We start from the raw sequence: 21,673 nt of genomic DNA, 5'->3' as shown, positions 1-21,673 counted from the left end.
TTCTGGCTGTCTATACTATGTCAGTGCACATTAAGTCTTAAAAGAAAACTTAGAATATCTGTAGAATATGTGTTAAAATTATTTCTGGACAACTTGGTCCTTTGACCTCTTTTTAATCTATGTCCCAAATTTACAGTTAGAGAAAGAAGTGAGAAGGTGATATCATTGTCATGAAGGAAAGTGTTTTGCCTTGATAAATTTTGGTATATACATAAAATTGCTAGCTAATTCCAGGAACCAGAATGGTATTTAAAATCCTATCCTTTACTGTCATCTTTAAAGATTTTTTTTGAGCCAGCATAAAAATAGAAATGGTGCAAGCAGACTGATAGAGACATATCAGACATGTAATTAAAGATATAGGTGTGCAGCTTACTGTCAGCCCAGACATGTATTGTCACTGATAAGAGAGAGAGAGAGAGAGAGAGAGAGAGAGAGAGAGAGAGAGAGAGAAGAGCTACAGACTTAAAAAAAAATTTTTTTTGCCAGTTAAATATACCAGAAACATTCCCAAGACTTTGGAAATGTTATACAATATGTGTCAAAAAGAAGTCTCATCCTCATTGTGCAGCTTTGTTCAATGTTTTATGTTCCCATCATTTCTGTTCCCTCCTCTTTTAGTGATATACATGTCATATGTCTGTGGACCTAAAGAGAAAACTCACATAAACACAATGTCTGCACTGAAAACTTTGCAGTTCGTCCTGAGTGAAGACAGTATCTAATTAATGTGATACAGTTCCAATGCAGTGTATTATCTACAGACTTTGCAAAAGAGAAGGGCTAGATGCTAAGAGCCTATTCTGCCTAATAGATAAATTATGTATAAGGCTTACTTTTTCTTAAATTCTAATGTCCCAGTTAGATCAAAGAGTAACTAAAAGAATTTTGTCTTTTTTTTGAATGCCATTATTTGATTTGAAATCATGGAATAACATTTCATTGATCTTGGAGGAAATTCTCATTTGTGAAATACTGAAAGTTAATTTATACAACATTAAGTGCAGCACAAGAATATCTCATTAATTGAGATGTTATGATTCTAGTATTTATATGGAAGGCAATAATGATACCAAATATATGACTAAACAAAGTGATTACACAGGCCTCTTGGTTAGAAATAACAAAAATTCAAAAGCTAGCTTAAATAATAAGAACAATAACAAATAACATTTATTGAGTACTTACTATATCCAGGCATTTAGCTCAATATTTCTCATACCTTATCTCTTAATCCTCAGAGCATTCCACAAGGTAAGTACTATTATTATCTTTTTTTTATTTTTTTTATTTTTTACAGACGAGGAAATGAAGCTCAAAGAACTCCAATACCTTAACTATACACACTAGTAAGTAGTAGCTTGAGACTGACTGGGCTGGAGAGAATTTGAAACTGAAGCCCAATCTTTTACACTATGCAACTAAGAATAATAATTTTAAAAAAAATACCACAAGAAAACTAGGGGTGTTCCCTAATCAAAAGGAGAATATAACAGAGCCCCAGGAAGGCAGGAAACAAGAGAGGAAATAAAACCAAGACCTCTCTTCTCCTCCAGCAGGCTCAAGGTCTCCCTGTGGCAGGAAGAGCGGGCTCCCAATCTCCCACTTTCACTGCTAGATGGGAAAGGACGCACCTCACCATGACCAATGCCTACAATTAGAACATTATTGGGAAGGACTCTGATAAGCAACTACCTTTGGACCTGATACCATGCTGGCAAAATGCTACAAATGGTCCACCTGCAGATTTGAAGGGGAGAGGAAGGGTTTTAACAGAAAAATAAATACATGCACTTGTATTAGGATGGAAATAACAGTGAGTGTCCATGAGGCTTGGATTGAGGTTCTGACTCCAGACTTGGCTTCAGTATAGATGAACCATAGGCCTTTGGGAATGTTTTGCATTCCTGTAACTTCTAACCCAGGGGTCAGGAACCTTTTGGCTGAGAGAGCCATGAATGCCACATATTTTAAAATGTAATTCTGTGAGAACCATATAACAACCTGTGTACATTAAGCATTATCCAATAAAAATTTGGTGTTGTCCTGGAGGACAGCTGTGATTGGCTCCAGCCACCTGCAACCATGAACATGAGTGATAGGAAATGAATAGATTGTAGTACATGAGAATGTTTTATATTTTTAACGTTATTTTTTTTTATTAAAGATTTGTCTGCAAGCCAGATGCAGCCATCGAAAGAGCCACATCTGGCTCACAAGCCACAGGTTCCCAACCCCTGTCCTAACCTGTCTTTTTAAAAAAGGATAATCATTCCTGTCCAACCTACTTGACAATGTTTTCAAATGAAAGAATGTTTTCAAAACATTTAAAATCATCCGTGTGATTTATGACCATCCCAACAAGGAAAGGTTTTGTACTACTTATGGCGACAAAAATGTTTATGACTTAAGTAAATTGTGCGCAAGATTTTAGCTTACTGAACAGAGAGAAAAATGACTCTTTTCAAGTACTTTAGCAGTACCGCATAAAACATCAAACTTTAAGTGTCAAATGTGTACGAAATATAAAACTTTCTAATTTATTTATTAAAGAACATATAAAAAGAAAATTCTAGTAATACTTTTCACACTTCTATAATGAAACCATAATCTTCTATAATACATTTTTCACTAGCTTTTTAGTTTTGCAATGTATTCTTTAATTCATCTATCTACGTACTTGCTTGTTCATCTAAGGTGTATTAAACTTCTACCACAGAGTCCAAATGAATAGGCCTGACTCAAAACATGGGCAGCCACCTAAGCTCTGATGACTTCACTCCACAAATCCTACAAGTTATAATGGCCTCAAATTTACCTGATTTATTAATTCTAACAAACTCCTGCTCTGTCATAAAATATAACTTTTTTCCCCAAAACAATAAAAATTTCACAATAAAATTTAAATTTCCAGACACAGGTAACCTGTTCTGAATTTTATTTTATTGCATATTGTCTCACCACTCTTTCCAAAACTTGGTAGGCCCCTATTGTTCCTGGATGACTTAGCTCATATTAGCCAATAAAAAAGCTAAAGAATTTCTATATTTGGATAACAAAAATTCCTCCAGGGAATTTGAATACCCTTTGAGCCATATTATTCTAACAAATCTCTAATCTAATTTATATAATCATAAGCTCAAAGTGGCTTTACAATGTCTACTCAAAGGGTTGATGTGAGGAAAAAGCATTCGTTACTTACCCTACTGAGTAATATCCAACCTGGGAATAGAAATAAGAACAAAATACCTTCCTGGTTGTCTAAGACACTATCATTAAGCACCCAAGATTATATTTGCTCAAGCATTTTTCATCAGATTAATAAATCTCCTTATAAATGGTGCAAAGAAAGACAGTCCTTGTTCCTTAGTGGTTCTAAGAAAGCCTTCATATCCATCACCAATTCTTGCATGCCTGTCACTATATAAATAAAAAAAATCCTATGAGTTACGTTATACATCACTAAACAGACCATGCATATCCTGAAAGAGTGGATATAAATATTGAGGCCAACTGTGTCCAAATCTCCAGGGAATCAAAATAGGACTAGAAAAAAACTTTTCATAAAACTCAGAAAGTTCAGCATTGATATTGACAGGAATTGGAATGGCCAGAGCATCTTTGTCTTTTAGAGTTATTTTATTCAATGTCTAGAAAGAAATTACAAAACAATTTTGAAAGCCAAAATGATTCTGAAATAAAAGGCACCTCCCAAATGGATTTGGATGAGAAAGCTCTTGGCTTCATCTGGCAGAATAGAAGCCACTCACTCAGATCTGGCTATCTCTAAGGCTAACACCCTAGAACAGTCCAATCTATGTTCCCAGAACATTTAAATTTAGAATTCAGTTTACTCAGAAACCCTCCAAATCTGACACATTCATAATTTCACTAAGTCATATTTGTATTCAGTACTAAATATTACTAACTGCTATTTGCTAAAAGTGGTATAGTTTGCCGAAATTTCTATTTTAAACCCAGTGTCATTTATTAGAGTAGTTAGTCTCTGCTGTTGTGTTCCCAGGTGCCTGCCAAAGGGCAACACCATTATTTGGATGGAAAGGAAAGGAAGGGAAAGGAGGGGAGGGGAGGGGAGGGGAAGGGAGGGGAGGGGAGGGGAGGGGAGGGGAGGGGAGGGGAGGGGAGGGGAGGGGAGGGGAGGGGAGGGGAGGGGAGGGGAGGGGAGGGGAGGGGGAAGAAAATGGGAAGGAGAGAGGGAAGGGAGGAAGGGAGGTAGAGAGGGAAAGAGGGAGGGAAGGGGAAGAGGGAAGGGAAGGAGGGAAGGAGGGAGGGGAGGGAAGGGAAGAGGGGAGGAAAGGAAGAAAGGAAAGAAGGAGGAAAGGGAAGGGAGGGAAAGGAGGAAGGGAGGGAGAAAAAGGAGGAGGGAGGGGAAGAAAGGAGGAAAGAGGGAAGGGAAGGAGGGAGGGAAGGAAGGGACAGAGGTGGGGAAGAAAGGGAGGGAGGGAGGGAGGGAGGGAGGGAGGGAGGGAGGGAGAGGAGAGGAGAGAAGGAGAAAGAATCTGATTCACCTGAGGGAATAGACCAGGGGTCCCCAAACTCCGGCCCGCAGGCCACATGCAGCCCCCTGAGGCCATTTATCCGGCCCCCGCCGCACTTCTGGAAGGGTACCTTTCATTGGTGGTCAGTGAGAGGAGCATAGTTCCCATTGAAATATTAGTCAGTTTGTTGATTTAAATTTACTTGTTCTTTATTTTAAATATTGTATTTGTTCCCGTTTTGTTTTTTTTACTTTAAAATAAGATATGTGCAGTGTGCATAGGAATTTGTTCATAGTTTTTTTTATAGTCCAGCCCTCCAATGGTCTGAGGGACAGTGAACTGGCCCCCTGTGTAAAAAGTGTGGGGACCCCTGGAATAGACCATGGTAGATATGATTAAGAAGAGGCTGCCTTTGGAGTTCAAATGATGTAACCACATTCAGGTTCCCTTTCTCTTTTCCGAGCTTTATTTTTATAGGTTGCCTCCTTTTCATGATCTTAATTTGTGGTAATATACTGACTAATGCATAATGGAGAATAAGAAAAAATCTGCTTCCCTAACAGCTCAACTAAAGTCATAGAATTATGTCATTTTGGCCAGATCTTGATGTGGCACATGGACCCATTCCTGACCCAATCGATGTGGCAGAGATTTGTGGGCATGCTGATTTCTTAAGCCAATCAAAACTTATTTGTAGAGCCAAGTATAAGGTTGTTACCTCCCATATTTCATGATTGAAAAACTCAGGGTTGGCCCTGGCCAGTTGGCTCAGTGGTGGAGCGTCGGCCTGGCGTGCGGGAGTCCCGGGTTCAATTCCCGGCTAGGGCACACAGGAGAAGCGCCCATCTGCTTCTCCACCCCTCCCTCTCTCCTTCCTCTCTGTCTCTCTCTTCCCCTCCCGCAGCCAAGGCTCCATTGGAGCAAAAGATGGCCCGGGCACTGGGGATGGCTCCTTGGCCTCTGCCCCAGGCGCTAGAGTGGCTCTGGTCCCGACAGAGCGATGCCCCGGATGGGCAGAGTATTGCCCCCTGATGGGCGTGCCAGGTGGATCCCGGTTGGGCGCATGCCAGAGTCTGTCTGACTGCCTCCCCGTTTCCAGCTACAGAAAAATACAAAAAAAAAAAAAAGAAGAAAAACTCAGGGTTAATCTGAAGGCAAAAAGTAAGAAACAAATGTGACAAGAAATAAATGTCTACATTGATGACTAATTAGATTTTGCATGGGAAGCCACAAAGAGATTTTCAGTGGAGAATGGCAGAGCCAGATTCAGGTTTGTAACTGTATCAATGTGTAATAGTTAAATATAAAGAAAAATTTTCAAGCAAAATGATAAATTTAATGATTGTATACGAATGTTAAGAGAGTAAGAAGGATGATGACTGAATTATGTAACTTCAGTGAATACTGATGTTTTGCCATGGATTAAAATACTAGATATAATAGGCCCTGGCTGGTTGGCTCAGTGGTAGAGCATCGGCCTGGCGTGCAGGAGTCCCGGGTTTGATTCCCGGCCAAGGCACACAGGAGAAGTGCCCCGCAGCCAAGGCTCCATTGGAGCCAAGTTGGTCCGGGTGCTGAGGATGGCTCCATGGCCTCTGCCTCAGTGCTAGAATGGCTCTGGTTGCAACAGAGCAATGCCCCATATGGGCAGAGCATCGCCCCCTGGTGGGCATGCCGGGTGGATCCCGGTTGGGCACATGCACGAGTCTGTCTGCCTCCCTGTTTCCAACTTCAGAAAAATACCAAAAAAACCCTCATAAAACTAGATATAATACATAACAAGGGACAGAATTTTAGGACTTTCCAAATACTGTTATGTTTTATATTCTGTAAACAACAGCTTTTATTGAGACAGAATTATTTGAAGCATTTTATTTTCAGCCACAGACAGGTTTAATGTCAGAAAATATTTTCACGGACTGGCCTTTAGGGTGGGACGGTAAAATTTATCACATGACCGGGACAAGCGTCAGGAGTGAGTCTTAGACAGATGTAACAGAGGGAATCTGGTCACTTTTTAAAAATAAAAAATGGGTGGTCGGGGACCACTGTCTTAGAGCATATTTTTTAAAACGGTGAATTATAATGAATTGAAAACACAATACTTAACTTCATTTCTCCATGTTTTAGAAAAGGCACCAAAGCATAGGATATTATATGTCCTAAGTAGCCTCTTACTAGTTAAAAGCTAAAACTCAAATAGAGGTATCCAACCAGCTATAGTCTAAATTTTGTGCCCCACCTCCCAATTCAGTGGTGAAAATGAATCACCAGTTTGATGGTATTTCAAGATGAAGTCTTTGGGAGGTGATCAGGTCATGGGGATGGAGCCCTGATAGATGAGATCAGTGCCATAATAATAGAGATCCCAGGTGATCCAAGATGGCGATGGAGTAGATAAACAGACATTCTATTTACTTCCTCCCAGGACCAAACTGGAGTTAGAACTAAATTTTAAAAAAATCATCTTGAAAAACCAACTCAGAAACAAAGAAAGAAAGAAAAGTCTAAAACCAAGGATCACAGAAGAAGCCATATCAAGACGGATAGGAAGGGCAGAGACACGAAATGAGCTGCCCCGCTCCCATGAACTGTGGCTGAGTTTCCAAAGAGACATCTCAGCTGCAGGGGAGGTTATCCCTGAAAGGTATGAGTTCTAAACCCCAGGTTGTATGTCCCAACCTAGAGCACAAGAGCCAAGAAGAGGTGCCCACATAGCATTTGGCAGTAAAAAGAAATGAGGTTTCTGGCTGCCAGAAAGAGATGAAAAGTTCTCAGAGATGCAGGTACCCTCTTAAAGGGCCAATGCAGAAAATCTCATTCACAGCCACTTACCCTGGACTCCAATGAAAGGAGGGTGGAAGAGACTAGAGTTATGTGAAAAGAGCGTGAAATTGGCACCCCCAGGGAGAAACATGGTGGGAAGCAGTCACTAGAATCTCTGTGCTGAATTATTCTCCAATGCTGCAGTAGCCATCTTTGTTGGGTGTAGCAATCCCCTCCATGTGGCATTAGCCTGGGGAAAAGCAACTGCCCCACCTTCAGGAATCTCTCTTGTCCCATCCTATGGATATCAGGCCCTGCTGAGAGGTAAGCAGCCTAGGCCAGAAAGCAGGGGGCTGAAAAGACTCAGGGAGTGAGAGTGATTCAGTTGTCTGGTGTTGAGACTGCAGCTTTTCCACACACTTTCCCAAGAATATATTAATAGCTGGTGCTTCTGCCTCATGGGAGATATAGTAGAAACTGTCCAGAATGTTGGCAGACCTAATCTCTGGGTTTCAGAGGTCACACCCACCAGGCTCCTGGTGGCTATACCCTACTAAAGTCTATGAAAAAATTCAGCACAGATTGATACCTGAGGTCCTGGAGTGGGGACCACACAACCACCTCTCCTTATGCCTGATTAGCCCCTGACTCTAGACTGCACAAGAGGGTTTTTTTTAGCGACCAAGCTTAATAAGCAGACAGAGGCAGCAGGAAATGTATCTCAGAGAACCTTGGGTCATTTGCTGACTTACCTCTATGCCCAGTACTGGAAAAAGTCAGCTTAACTGTGCATTTTTGTCCTTCTATGTGCGCTTAAGCACAGCAGGGGCAGACACAAACTCTAGATTACTTATAGCTCCAAAGAGGTTGCTAAGAGCCAGTCACAGGCAGTATCCTACACTGGTCTGCACCAGGTTCCCTCCTAAGAAGTCCAAAACCAACACATCCAGTGGCCAGCTGTAGATAATACCTAACATTATTAGCAGCATTTCCAGAGGGAGAGGGAATCAGGCACCAAATCCAGCTGAAGCAAGTCCTGCTTTCTGCGGTCAGCACCTGCACAACAGCTTACATGAATTGGACAAGGTGCAGACTCACAGTCAGCCAACCCTAGTCTCAGATACACTGCCCCACTGGACTAAGTTCCATGGGGCGGGGTAGGGGAGGCTTAGAGCTAAGACATTCTAAGTGTGAGTTCCTTAGAGCCTAATGCTGGGACTAGGGTGGTTTAGCTACCCCTTGGGGGGAAGGGTCATAATCAGCCCCAGTGGAAAACTCTTTCAGTCTTCCTCTCCAAGACCAGGGATTCCCCGGCAGAGCAGAGTGACAATCCCACCAAACCTGAACCTGCTGCTCCCATCTCTGGGTAGAAACAGAATTGGAGTGTCCAGTAGTGGCTGAGGACTTAGGCTCTGAAGTAGAGGCCACTTTCCCCATACTGGGCTCCTGACCCAGTGACCCCCTCCAGTACGGGGTACCACTAGTGTTGTCTTTCAAACCTCAGTTACCTTCACCCACCGAGCTTGCAACCCATGGAGGGGTTGGTGGGGTGAGACTAGTCTGAGCCCATTCTACAGTCTTTCTACAGAAGACTGCAAGAAAATCAGACAGCTGAATGAGGTGAAGCAACTGAAAAAGGGAGAAAAAGCTTAAGGAGTTTGGGCCCTTTTATGGAGCTGCTACCAGCTCTAATCTGAGGAAATCGATCCTTATATGCAGGTTGGCCCCTTCCACACATATCCAGGCACAGAAAATGCAGACACAACAGTGAATAGAGCAGTACCTCCAGACAGGTAGCCCACGGCAGGTTAAATACAACAGTTGACATCAACTCATACCCAAACTCTGCGCAAAAGGACCCAGAATCAATACAACCAATAGTAGGTGGTAGAGCATACCAACACTAGACTCAGCTAGCTATACAAACTGCACGCCCAAAGGAGGAGTCCAGCAGGCACCAGACCCTGCTGAGAATAACTACGCCCCATAGGACAGACACTGCACAGCATCTATACACATGATCAAGTTTGACCCTTAGAGCTAGCCATCCTGAGGGGTTAATGCCACCCACAAGAGGGCCAACAGCATTCAAGACTCACAACAGGAAGGTAAATATAACCATCAAGAAACATTCCCAGAGCAAGGAGATTAGGGGGCCTAGAGATTAGTACCACTGAGCTCACCTTCCTCATAAATACATCAAAAGAAATTTGGGAGTCAGAGCAGAGCTACCTAATATACAGACAAAATGAGCAGACAAAGAAATATGACCCAAATGAATCAACAAGAGAAATCCCCAGAAAAAGAAATAAATAAAATGGAAGCAACAAAACTACCAGACGCAGAATTTAAAATAATGGTTATTAGGATGCTCAAGGATGTTAGAGTACGAATGGATGATCTCAGCAAGAACTTAAAGAGACAGTAAACATTAAAAAGGACATTGAAACCATAAAAAAGAACCAGTCAGAAATGTTAAATAAAATATCAGAAATAAAAACTGCACTAGAAGGAATCAAGAGCAAGCTGGATGAAGCGGAGGATCAAATCAGCAATTCATAGAACAAGATAAATGTAAGCACAGAAGCAGAGCAGCAGAAAGAAAAGAGGCTCAAGAAAGCTGAGGAAACTCTAAGAGACCTCTACAACAACATCAAGTGAAACAATATCCGCATCATAGGGGTTCCTGAAGGGGAAGAGAACAAACAAGGGATAGAGAACTTGTTTGAAGAAATGATACCTGAAAGTTTCTCTAACCTGATGAAGGAAAAAGTCACACAGGTTCCAAAAGCAAAGAGTCACATTAAAGATGAACCCAAAAGCCCACACTAAGACACATCATAATTAAAATGCCAACAAGACAAAGAATACTAAAAGCTGCAAGCAGAAAGCAAATAATTACTTACAAAGTTGGCCCAATAAGGCTGACTTCTCAACAGAAACACTTCAGTCCAGAAAGGATTGGGACAAGGAACATTTAAAGTGATGCAAAACAAGAACCTACAACCAAGACTACTTACTCTATCAAGTGAAGCTATCATTTAAAATTGAAGGAGAAATAAAGAGTTTCCCAGGCAAAAGAAGGATAAAGGAGTTCATTACCACCAAACCAGGATTACAAGAAATGTTAAATGGCCTGCTAGAAGAGGAAAGGGGGAAAAAATGGAGAAAAATGATTATAGGTTTATTTTATTTTATTTTTTTTTAATTTTATTTTTTTAATGGGGTGACATCAATAAATCAGGATACATATATTCAAAGATAACAAGTCCAGGTTATCTTGTTGTTCAATTATGTTGCATACCCATCACCCAAAGTCAGATTGTCCTCTGTCAACTTCCATCTTGTTTTCTTTGTGCGCTCACCCTCCCCCCTCCCTCTCCAATTCCCCCCTGCCCCCCGTAACCACCACACTCTTATCAATGTCTCTTAGTTTCACTTTTATGTCCCACCTACGTATGGAATAATGCAGTTCCTGGTTTTTTCTGATTTACTTATTTCGCTTCCTATCATGTTATCAAGATCCCACCATTTTGCTGTAAATGTTCCGATGTCATCATTTCTTATGGCTCAGTAGTAATTCCATAGTGTATATGTGCCACATCTTCTTTATCCAGTCATCTATTGATGGGATTTTGGTTGTTTCCATGTCCTGGCCACTGTGAACAATGCTGCAATAAACATGGGGCTGCATGTGTCTTTACGTATCAATGTTTCTGAGTTTTTGGGGTATATACCGAGTAGAGGGATTGCTGAGTAATAAGGTAGTTCTATTTTCAGTTTTTTGAGGAACCACCATACTTTCTTCCATAATGGTTGTACTACTTTACATTCCCACCAACAGTGGATGAGGGTTCCTTTTTCTCCACAGCCTCTCCAATATTTGCTATTACCTGTCTTACTAATAATAGCTAATCGAACAGGGGTGAGGTGGTATCTCATTGCCGTTTTGATTTGCATTTCTCTAATAGCTAAAGAAGATGAGCATCTTTTCATATATCTGTTGGCCATTTGTATTTCTTCCTGGGAGAAGTGTCTGTTCATGTCCTTTTCCCATTTTTTTATTGGATTCTTTGTTTGTTTGTTGTTGAGTTTTATGAGTTCTTTGTATATTTTGGATATTAGGCCCTTATCTGAGCTGTTGTTTGAAAAAATCATTTCCCATTTAGTTGGCTTTCTGTTTATTTTGTTATCAGTTTCTCTTGCTGAGCAAAAACTTCTTAGTCTGATGTAGTCCCATTCATTAATTTTTGCCTTCACTTCTCTTGCCTGTGGAGTCAAATTCATAAAATGCTCTTTAAAACCCAGGTCCATGAGTTGAGTACCTATGTCTTCTTCTATGTACTTAATTGTTTCAGGTCTTATGTTTAGATCTTTGATCCATTTTGAGTTAATTTTTGTACAGGGGGAGAGACTGTAGTCCAGTTTCATTCTTTTGCATGTGGCTTTCCAGTTTTCCCAGCACCATTTGTTGAAGAGGCTTTCTTTTTTCCATTGTGTGTTCTTGGCCCCTTTATCAAAAATTATTTGACTATATATATGTGGTTTTATTTCTGGACTTCCTATTCTGTTCCATTGGTCTGAGTGTCTATTTTTCTGCCAATACCATGCTGTTTTGATTGTCGTGGCCCTATAATAAAGTTTGAAGTCAGGTATTGTAATGCCCCCAGCTTCATTCTTTTTCTTTAGGATTGCTTTGGCTATTCAGGGTTTTTTATAGTTCCATATAAATCTGATGATTTTTTGCTCTATTTCTTTAAAAAATGTCATTGGAAGTTTGATGGGAATTGCATTAAATTTGTATATTGCTTTGGGTAATATAGCCATCTTGATTATATTTATTCTTCCTAGCCAAGAACAAGGTATATTCTTCCATCTCATTATATCTTTTTCAATTTCCCTTAACAATGGTTTATAGTTTTCATTATATAAGTCCTTTACATTCTTTGTTATGTTTATTCCTAGGTATTTTATTTTTTTTGTTGCAATCGTGAAGGGGATTATTCTTTTGAGTTTGTTCTCAAATGTTTCATTGTTGGCATATAGAAAGGCTATTGACTTCTGTATGTTAATTTTGTATCCTGCGACCTTACTGTATTGGCTTATTGTTTCTAGTAGTCTTTTTGTGGATTCTTTGGGGTTTTCGATGTATAGGATCATATCATCTGCAAAAAGTGCTACCTTTACTTCTTCTTTTCCGATATGGATGCCTTTTATTTCTTTGTCTTGTCTGATTGCTCTGGCTAGAACCTCTAGTACCACATTAAATAAGAGTGGAGAGAGTGGACAACCCTGTCTTGTTCCTGATTTAAGGGGGAAAGCCTTTAGTTTAGTGTCATTTAATATGATGTTAGCTGATGGTTTATCATATATGGCCTTTATTATGTTGAGATATTTTCCTTCTATACCCATTTTGTTGAGAGTCTTAAACATAAAATTGTGTTGTATTTTATCGAAAGCCTTTTCTGCGTCTACTGATAAGATCATGTGGTTTTTGTTCTTTGTTTTGTTGATATGGTGTATTATGTTAACCGTTTTACGTATGTTGAACCATTCTTGAGATTCTGAGATAAATCCCACTTGATCATGATGTATTATTCTTTTAATATGTTGTATTTGATTTGCTAGTATTTTGTTTAGTATTTTAGCATCTGTATTCATTAGAGATATTGGTCAGTAGTTTTCTTTTTTGTGCCATCCTTGCCTGGTTTTGGTATGAGGGTTATGTTGGCCTCATAAAATGTGTTCGGAAGTCTTGCTTCTTCTTCAATTTTTTGGAAGTCTTTGAGTAGAATAGGAACCCAGTCTTCTTTGAATGTTTGATAAAATTCGCTGGTATAGCCGTCAGGGCCTGGACTTTTATTTTTGGGGAGGTTTTTAATGATTTTTTCTATTTCTTCTCTACTGATAGGTCTGTTTAGGCTTTCTGCTTCTTCTTGACTCAGTCTAGGAAAGTTGTATTTTTCTAGGAATTTATCCATTTCTTCTAGGTTGTTGAATTTAGTGGCATAAAGTTTTTCATAGTATTCTACAATAATTCTTTGTATATCTACGGTGTCCATGGTAATTTCTCCTCTTTCACTTTGGATTTTGTTTATATGAGTTCTTTCTCTTTTTACCTTGGTAAGTCTTGCCAAGGGTTTGTCAATTTTGTTGATCTTTTCAAAGAACCAGCTCTGTTCTATTAATTTTTTCTATAGTTTTTCTGTTCTCTAATTCATTTATTTCTGCTCTGATTTTTATTATCTCCTTTCTTTGGTTGGTTTTGGGTTTTCTTTGTTCTTCTTTTTCTAGTTCCTTAAGGTGGGAAGTTAAGTGGTTCACTTGGGCTCTCTCTTGTTTGTTCATATATGCCTGAAGTGATATGAACTTCCCTCTTATCACTGCTTTTGCTGCATCCCATAGATTCTTATTTGTCGTATTGTCATTTTCATTAGTCTGTATATATCTTTTCATCTCTGCACTTATTTCTTCTTTGACCCATTCATTTTTTAAAAGTATATTGTTTAGTTTCCACATTTTTGTGGGATTTTTTTCCTCTTTTTTGCAGTTGAATTCTAGTTTCAAGGCTTTATGATCAGAAAATATGCTTGGCACAACTTCAATTTTTCTGAATTTGCTGATGTTGTTTTTGTGGCCCAACATATGGTCAATTCTTGAGAATGATCCATGTACACTGGAGAAAAATGTATACTCATTCACTTTGGGATGAAATATCCTGTAGATGTCTATCATATCCAGGTGGTGTAGTGTTTTGTTTAAGGCCACTATGTCTTTGTTGATTCTCTGTTTGGATGACCAATCTAGAACCGTCAGCGGTGTATTGAGGTCTCCAAGTATGATTGTATTTTTGTCAGTTTTTGTTTTAAGATCAATAAGTAGCTGTCTTATATATTTTGGTGCTCCTTGGTTTGGTGCATATATATTAAGAATTGTTATGTCTTCTTGATTCAGTGTCCCCTTAGCCATTATGAAATGGCCATTTTTGTCTCTGAGTACTTTTCCTGTCTTGTAGTCAGCATTATCTGATATGAGTATTGCTACACCTGCTTTTTTTTGGATGTTATTTGCTTGGAGTATTGTTTTTCAGCATTTCACTTTGAATTTATTTTTATCCTTGTTACTTAGATGAGTTTCCTGTAGGCAGCATACAGTTGGATTTTCTTTTTTAATCCATTCTGCTACTCTGTGCCTTTTTATTGGTGAGTTTAATCCGTTTCCATTTAGTGTAATTATTGATACTTGTGAGTTCCCTATTGCCATTTTATATCTTGCTTTCTGTTAGTTTTGTGTCTTGTTTGATCCTTCTCTTTCGTTTTTCTATATTTTGTTTTTATTTGGTTGTATTCCATACATCTTTCCTCTGTTGCTATCTTTTTTATCTCATGTGCTTCTGTGGTGGTTTTTTCAATGGTGGTTACCTTTGAGTAATGAAAAGGGTCCCTACCCTCTTCATTGTAGCGAACATTTTGTGAGTACTTTTGCACTCCATCGTCCTTTGCTACTGTTAATCTCCATCTTCTCTCCCTCTTTCTTTTTGTTGTTGTCACAGTTTAAATTTGGTTTTATTGTGTTCTTCTTGGAGCTTTTACTTGTGGCTCTGTTTTTTTTGTTCTTTGTATCTGATTGGAGAACCCCCTTTAGTAATTCCTGGAGTGGGGGTTTTCTGATGATAAATTCCCTCATCTTTTCTGTATCTGTGAATGTTTTTATTTCTCCTTCGTATTTGAAGGATAGCTTTGATGGGTATAGTATTCTTGGCTGAAAGTTCCTCTCTTTCAGGGCTTTAAATATTGGGGTCCACTCTCTTCTAGCTTGTAGAGTTTCTGCTGATAAATCTGATGATAATCTAATGGGCCTTCCTTTATATGTTGTATTCTTCTTTTCCCTGGCTGCCTTGAGAATTTTTTCTTTGCTGTTGGTTTGTGTCAATTTCATTATGATATGCCTTGGAGTAGGTTTGTTGGGGTTAAGGAAACTCGGAGTTCTGTTTGCTTCTTGAACTTGAGGCTTTAGTTCTTTCCACAGGTTTGGGAAGTTCTCATCTATTATTTGTTTGAGTATGTTCTCCATTCCATTTTCTCTCTCTTCTCCCTCTGATGTACCTATTATTCTTATGTTATTCTTTTTGATGGAGTCAGATAATTCTTGTAGGGCTATCTCATTTTTTTTAATTTTTGAGTCTCTTTCTTCTTCTCTCTGTTGTGCCTCAAGTTGCTTGTCTTCTATTTCACTAATCCTCTCTTCTATCTGACCTGTTCTATTAGCTAAGCTTGTTACTTCATTTTTCAGCTCGTGAATTGAGTTTTTCATCTCTGTTTGATTTGTTTTTATAGTTTCAATTATTTTTGGACATATATTCTTTGTGTCCATTTTGTTGTTTTCTGAGCTCCCTAAATTGCCTTTCTGTGTTTTCTTGTATATCTCGGAGGATTTTTAGGATTTCTATCTTGAATTCTCTGTCATTTAGCTCCAAGGTTTCCAATATATTAAATTTTTTCTCCATAGATTTTTCCTCATCTAGCTGTGTTACCTCTCTTTCTTTTGTATCCATGATATTTGATTTTCTCTTCCTTAATGGCATCTGAGGGTGGTTTTGTTGATAGTATTAATGAGATTTAATAAAGAATAAAAAGTTAAAAAATAATAAAAAAATAAAGAATCGAAAAGAGTTGTTTTTTTAAAAAAAATTAATAATGAAATAAAGAAAAATAAAATAAAATAAAATTTTTTAAAAAGGAAATTATTCCCCCCCTCCTTTTTTCCTCTCCTCTCCTCTCCCCTCTTTCTTGAGAAAATCTTGTGGTGAACTCTGAATTATAAGAAACAATGCCTGTGATGGAGGGTCTGACTTGGGGAAAAGTAATAAAGGGGCAAAAAAAAAAGAAAAAAAAGGGGGGTATGAACCCACAAAAAGCAAAGGAAAAAATTTGGGTCAAGAATAAAATGATTTGCTTTTAGGTGTTGGTTGTCTAAGAGTTATGATGAGAGGAATAAGAGGAAAACAGAAAAATGGGGGGACAAATTAAAAAATTACTATTGCATTTAGTGGAACAAAAACTAGATAAAATGGAGAGCCAGGGATGGGAGCACTGCTAGTGAGTTAAAAAGGTGAAGTAAAAACCCCCCAAAATGCCACAAACATAAGTTTGAGTCCCAGATAAGATAATTTGTTTGTTATTGAGGTTTGAATGAGAGGAGATGTTAAGGAGAAAGGAAGAAGCTAATATAGAGGGAGAAAAGAAAGACAGAGAGAGAAAAAAAAGAGGGAATCACTAAAAGAAGAAAAAAGGTTGGAGAGAGAGAGTGTGTGTTAAGGGTTTTGGAGTGCAACCCTCATAGAGAGAAAGGAAGAGGAGAGAAAAGATAATGGGAGATGTAACACTTATTGGTAGTGTAGTTCAAGGAGAGGAGAGAGTAAGACCAGCAGAGAGTTAATCGGCCAAATTGGAGGAGGAAAAAAAGTATCAAGAATGAAGATAAGAGCCTGACCTGTGGTGGCGCAGTGGATAAAGCGTTGACCTGGAAATGCTGAGGTCGCCGGTTTGAAACCCTGGGCTTGCCTGGTCAAGGCACATATGGGAGTTGATGCTTCCAGCTCCTCTCCCTTCTCTCTCTCTCTGTGTCTCTCTCTCCTCCCTCTCCTTCTCTGTCTCTCTCTCTCTCCTCTCTAAAAATGAATAAATGAAATAAATAAATAAAATAAAATAAAAAAACCACAAAAAAAAAGAATGAAGATAAGAGAAACAATTATAGGTTTAAAGAATAAAATGGCAACAAATAAGTATATATCAATAATAACGTTAGATGTATATGGATTAAATGCTCCAATCAAAAGACATAGGGTAGCTGCATGGATAAGAAAATGTGACTCATACATACGGGGGAGGGAGAGCAAAAGAGAGGAAACAGGTAGAAAGATACTTTGCATAGGGCATAGGGCACGATACAGTGTGTAGAGGGTGTTATATTGAGTGGAACACTTGAAACCATGTCAACACAGTAAATGAAAAAATTTTTAAATAGAAATTAAGAGAGAGAGAGAAAGAAGAGAGAGAGAGATCCCACAGTGGTCCCTTTCCCTTTCTGCCATGTGAGAACACAGCAAGAAGACAAACACCAAATCTGCCTGCCTTGACTTGGACTTCCCCGCCTCCAGAACTGTGCAAAATAAATGTGTGTTAAGTCACCCAGTTTATGGTGTCTTTGTTAAAGCAGCCCTAATAGACTAAGACACTATTTCTGTACTATTTGTGCTAAACACAGGCAGCAGAGGGATCTTTCCTCTCTTGAAGTCACATCAGATAGAAGAGTATAATCAATTAGGTTTCCTGCATAAAAAAACATACCAAAATCTAATGGTTTAAATGACAACCAAATATGTAGTTCAAAGTCCTGTCAATATGCAATTTAGTGTAGGCTCAACCTATTTGTGTTTAGAGTTAATTCCATCCAGGACTCACTAGGCTCAACTGTTTGGTCAAAGGGCTTTTTTAAAGATTTGATATTCTGGGGAGGGGGGTTTATTGAATTTATTGGGGTGACTTTGTTTAATAAAATTACACAGGTTTCAGGCACACAGTTCTACAACACATCATCTGTATATTGCATTGTGTGTTCACCACCCCAATCAACTCTCCCTTTTTCACCATCTCTCCCCCCTCTCCCGTCCTCCACCTTCATGCTCTTTCCCTCCTGCAATCCCCACACGGTTGTCTGTGTCCATAAGTTTTTTTTTCTTTGTTTAATCCCTTCACCTTTTTCAACCAGCTAGGTTCTTTTTAATGTGGTCTATCAATAGCCTGTAAGTTAGCTCAAGTTTATATACACAGTGGCAGTGTAGTTAAAAGAGGAAGAAAAAGGCAACACCCAATGTTTAAGTGCTTTTCAAGTCTATACTTAGGTCACATTTGCAAATGTCCATTGGCCAAATCAAGCCACATGGTCAATGCCAGATTCTGTGAGACAGAGCACTACTGAGAGGGACAAAACACAGCGTGTGAACAAACTGGGGCTATTCTACAATCAATGCTTCACACTGGCCAACGATTTGAGCCAAATAAAGTTATTAACCACAGGATAATGTTTTACTTTTAAACTTGAAGAAACATTATTTCTATATTGAAGCTTCATAAATTGTTAGAGCTAGCAAGAATTATGATTACACTTCTTATTCTGTTCATCAGGCCATTACTCTAAGATTTTTGTTCTAGAAAATCAAAATGATGAGGTTTTGGTTTGCTATCTTATTTAACATCACTGCATTAGCCCTCTGTGACACCATTATTCACAACTACGTTGTTAGTAAAATTCATAAGACTTTCTAATGAAAAAATGTAACATTCTAATTAGTATAATATAAATTAATTCTGTTCTTACTATTTTAGTGTTGTTCTCATTGTTAATTTGCACTAACCAGTTACAATCAATCCCTGACTGAATCTCTTTTTAAGGGCTTAGAATGACCTTGGTCAATTGGCAAACGAGGTATGGTTAAGTTCCTGAAAATTGTAAAGTCTGCTAAAAACTCCATTGTTTTGGTAAACTAATATATATTTTAATAAAGCTGAGCCATGACTAAATCAAGAAATCTAAAAATCCAAATTTCATTTTAGCCATGAGGAAGCAATAAGTACAAGATTTACCCTCTCACCTGAAATAACTAAAAATCATGCAAAACATATGTAAGTATAATTTTTCAGACGTAAAACAACAGGTAGTTCAGGACAGTGGTCCTACAGAGAAAAGAAACATACAAAGTCAACCAACTATTTCCTGCTTTTTACTGGACTTTCCTCAGTAAATGAATGACAGAGTACCCAAACAGAGCTTGGTGTCTCCATGATTTTAAAGTAACAGAGCTGAGAATTCAGAAAGGCCACACTGGCTAGAATCTGTAGGGCAGAGAAAAGAAAGAGAAGATAAGGACAGAAGAGAGCTAGAAAGAGAGAGCAGGAGGGTGGGAGCTGAAAGATCTGCAGAGTTGCTCTCACAATCTCAGTTAAGTACTGATCACAGTGTGTGCCAGGGCAGGCAGAGAACCACCTCCAGGAAGCAGGTGGAATAACCCCTGGGGCTCACTCATGTCTTGGAGTAGTCTGTGTTCTCATCAGCAGGGATAGGAAAACCCTATAACATACAGGGTAGGGTCTTTAGAAGAATATTGCCTCATGAGAGGGAAAATATGTCCCTGGATAGAAGGTTGCTCTGATCCTGCTAATAAAGGTTTAGTAGTAAGTAATAAAAGAATCAAACTGTTTTAAAAATAATTTAACTGCATCCCAGAATAAAAATAAATATTTATAGAAATGCAAAAGCACCCAGCACTTAAAAAGATAAAATATACAATGTCTTCAATCCAATAAAACATTATTAGGTATATAAAGAAACAGGAAAATACAATCCAAAATGAAGAGGGGAAATGTCAATAGAAATAGGTTCAGAAATGACACAGATAATAAAATTAGTCAATAAACATATTAAAAGAGCTATTATAACTATAATGCATATAACTATCATCTATATGTTAAAGAAAATAAAAGGAAGCATGAGCCCTGCAGGGTTTCATAAAAACTGATTTTTAAGTTTATATGAAAAAGCAAAGAATGATCTCCAATAGGCAAAATATCCTTGAAAAAGAAAACTATGTTAGAGGATTATACTATCTGATTTCAAGATGTGTCACAAAACTATAGTAATAAGACAGTATGGACTTGGTATAAAGATTGACAAATAGATTAATGAAACAAAATTGAAATATGCCTTTATAGCCTGACCAGGCAATGGCACAGTGGATAGACCATCAGCCTTGGACACAGAACCCAGGTTCAAAGCTCTGAGGTTGCCGGCTTGAGTGCAGGCTCACCAGCTTGAGTGCAGGGTCACTGGCTTGAGTGTGGGATCATAGACATGACCCCATGGTAGCTGGTTTTAGCCCAAAATGTTGCTGGCTTGAGCCCAAGCTTGCTGGCTTAAGCAAGGGGTCACTGACTCTGCTGGAGCTCCTCATTCCAAGTCAAGGCACATATAAGAAAGCATCAATGAACAACTAAGGTGCCACAACAAAGAATTGATACTTCTCATCTCTCTCCCTTCCTGCCTGTCTGTCCCTATCTGTCCCTCTCTCTATCTCTGTCTCTCTCACAAAAAAAAACAACAAAAAAAAGAAATATGCCTTTATAAATAACTAGAAATAAATCAGAGATTCAATCATAAGGATAAAATCATAGGAAGAAAGGATAAAAGACCTTGGTTTTGTAGACGTTCCTCAAATGGGGCACAAAATAGAAAACCTAACTAAAAAATAAATAAAAATTAGACTTCATCAAAATTTTAAAACTTTGCTTTTCAAAAAATAGTTATAAAAATAAAAAATCAACCAAGAGTCTGTGGGAAATATTTTCAAAGCATATACCAATAAAGGACTTGAGTCTAGAATATATAATAGACTTCTACCACTCAATAAGATCTAAAAAGATATTTAACCAAAAAAAAGATGTATGAATGGAAAATAAGCACATGAATGTCATTATAAAAATGTAAGTTAGGTCTTGGCTGGCTGGCTCAGTGGTAGAGCATCAGCCTGGTGTGTGGAAGTCCCGAGTTCGATTCCAGGCCAGGGCACACAGGAGAAGTGCCCATCTGTTTCTCCACCCCTCCCCCTCTCCTTCCTTTCTATTTCTCTCTTCCCCTTCCACAGCCAAGGCTCCATTGGAGCAAAGTTGGCCTCGGGCACTGAGGATGGCTCCATGGCCTCCACCTCAGGAGCTAGTATGGCTCCAATTGTAATTGAGCAATGCCTCAGATTGGCAGAGCATTGCCCCCTTGTGGGCATGCTGGGTGGATCCTGGTCAGGTGCATGCAGGTGTCCGTCTCTCTGCCTCCCTGCTTTTCACTTCAGAAAAAAAAATTTTTTTTAATGTAAATTAAAAGTACTATAAGCCTGACCTGTGGTGGCACAGTGGATAAAACATCAACCTGGAACACAGAGGTTGCCAGTTTGAAACCCTGGGCTTGCCTGGTCAAGACACAAATGGGAGTTGATGCTTCCTGCTCCTCTCCCTTCTCTCTCTCACTCTCTTCTCGCTAAAATAAATAAAGTCTTAAATTAAAAGAAAACTACCATAAGATATTAGAACACATCCACAATAAGGGCAAAAATTAAAAGGCTGATCATACCACATGTTGGCAAAGATGTGGAGCAACTACCAATCTTACATACTGTGGTAAAAATATTAAATGGCTTATCACTTTGGAAAATAGTTTGGCAATATTTTAGAAAGTATACCTACTATATGATCTAGCCATTCCACTCTTAGATATTTACTCATAAAAAATTAAAATCATATGGCTACATAAATACTTGTACATGAATGTTTTACTGGTGATAGCCAAAAAGTGGAAAGAGC

The sequence above is a fragment of the Saccopteryx bilineata genome, chromosome 1 (assembly GCF_036850765.1).
Source record: "Saccopteryx bilineata isolate mSacBil1 chromosome 1, mSacBil1_pri_phased_curated, whole genome shotgun sequence".
Taxonomy (NCBI): domain Eukaryota; kingdom Metazoa; phylum Chordata; class Mammalia; order Chiroptera; family Emballonuridae; genus Saccopteryx; species Saccopteryx bilineata.
The sequence above is the reverse complement of the archived record's forward strand: the minus strand, read 5'-3'. Positions refer to the sequence as shown.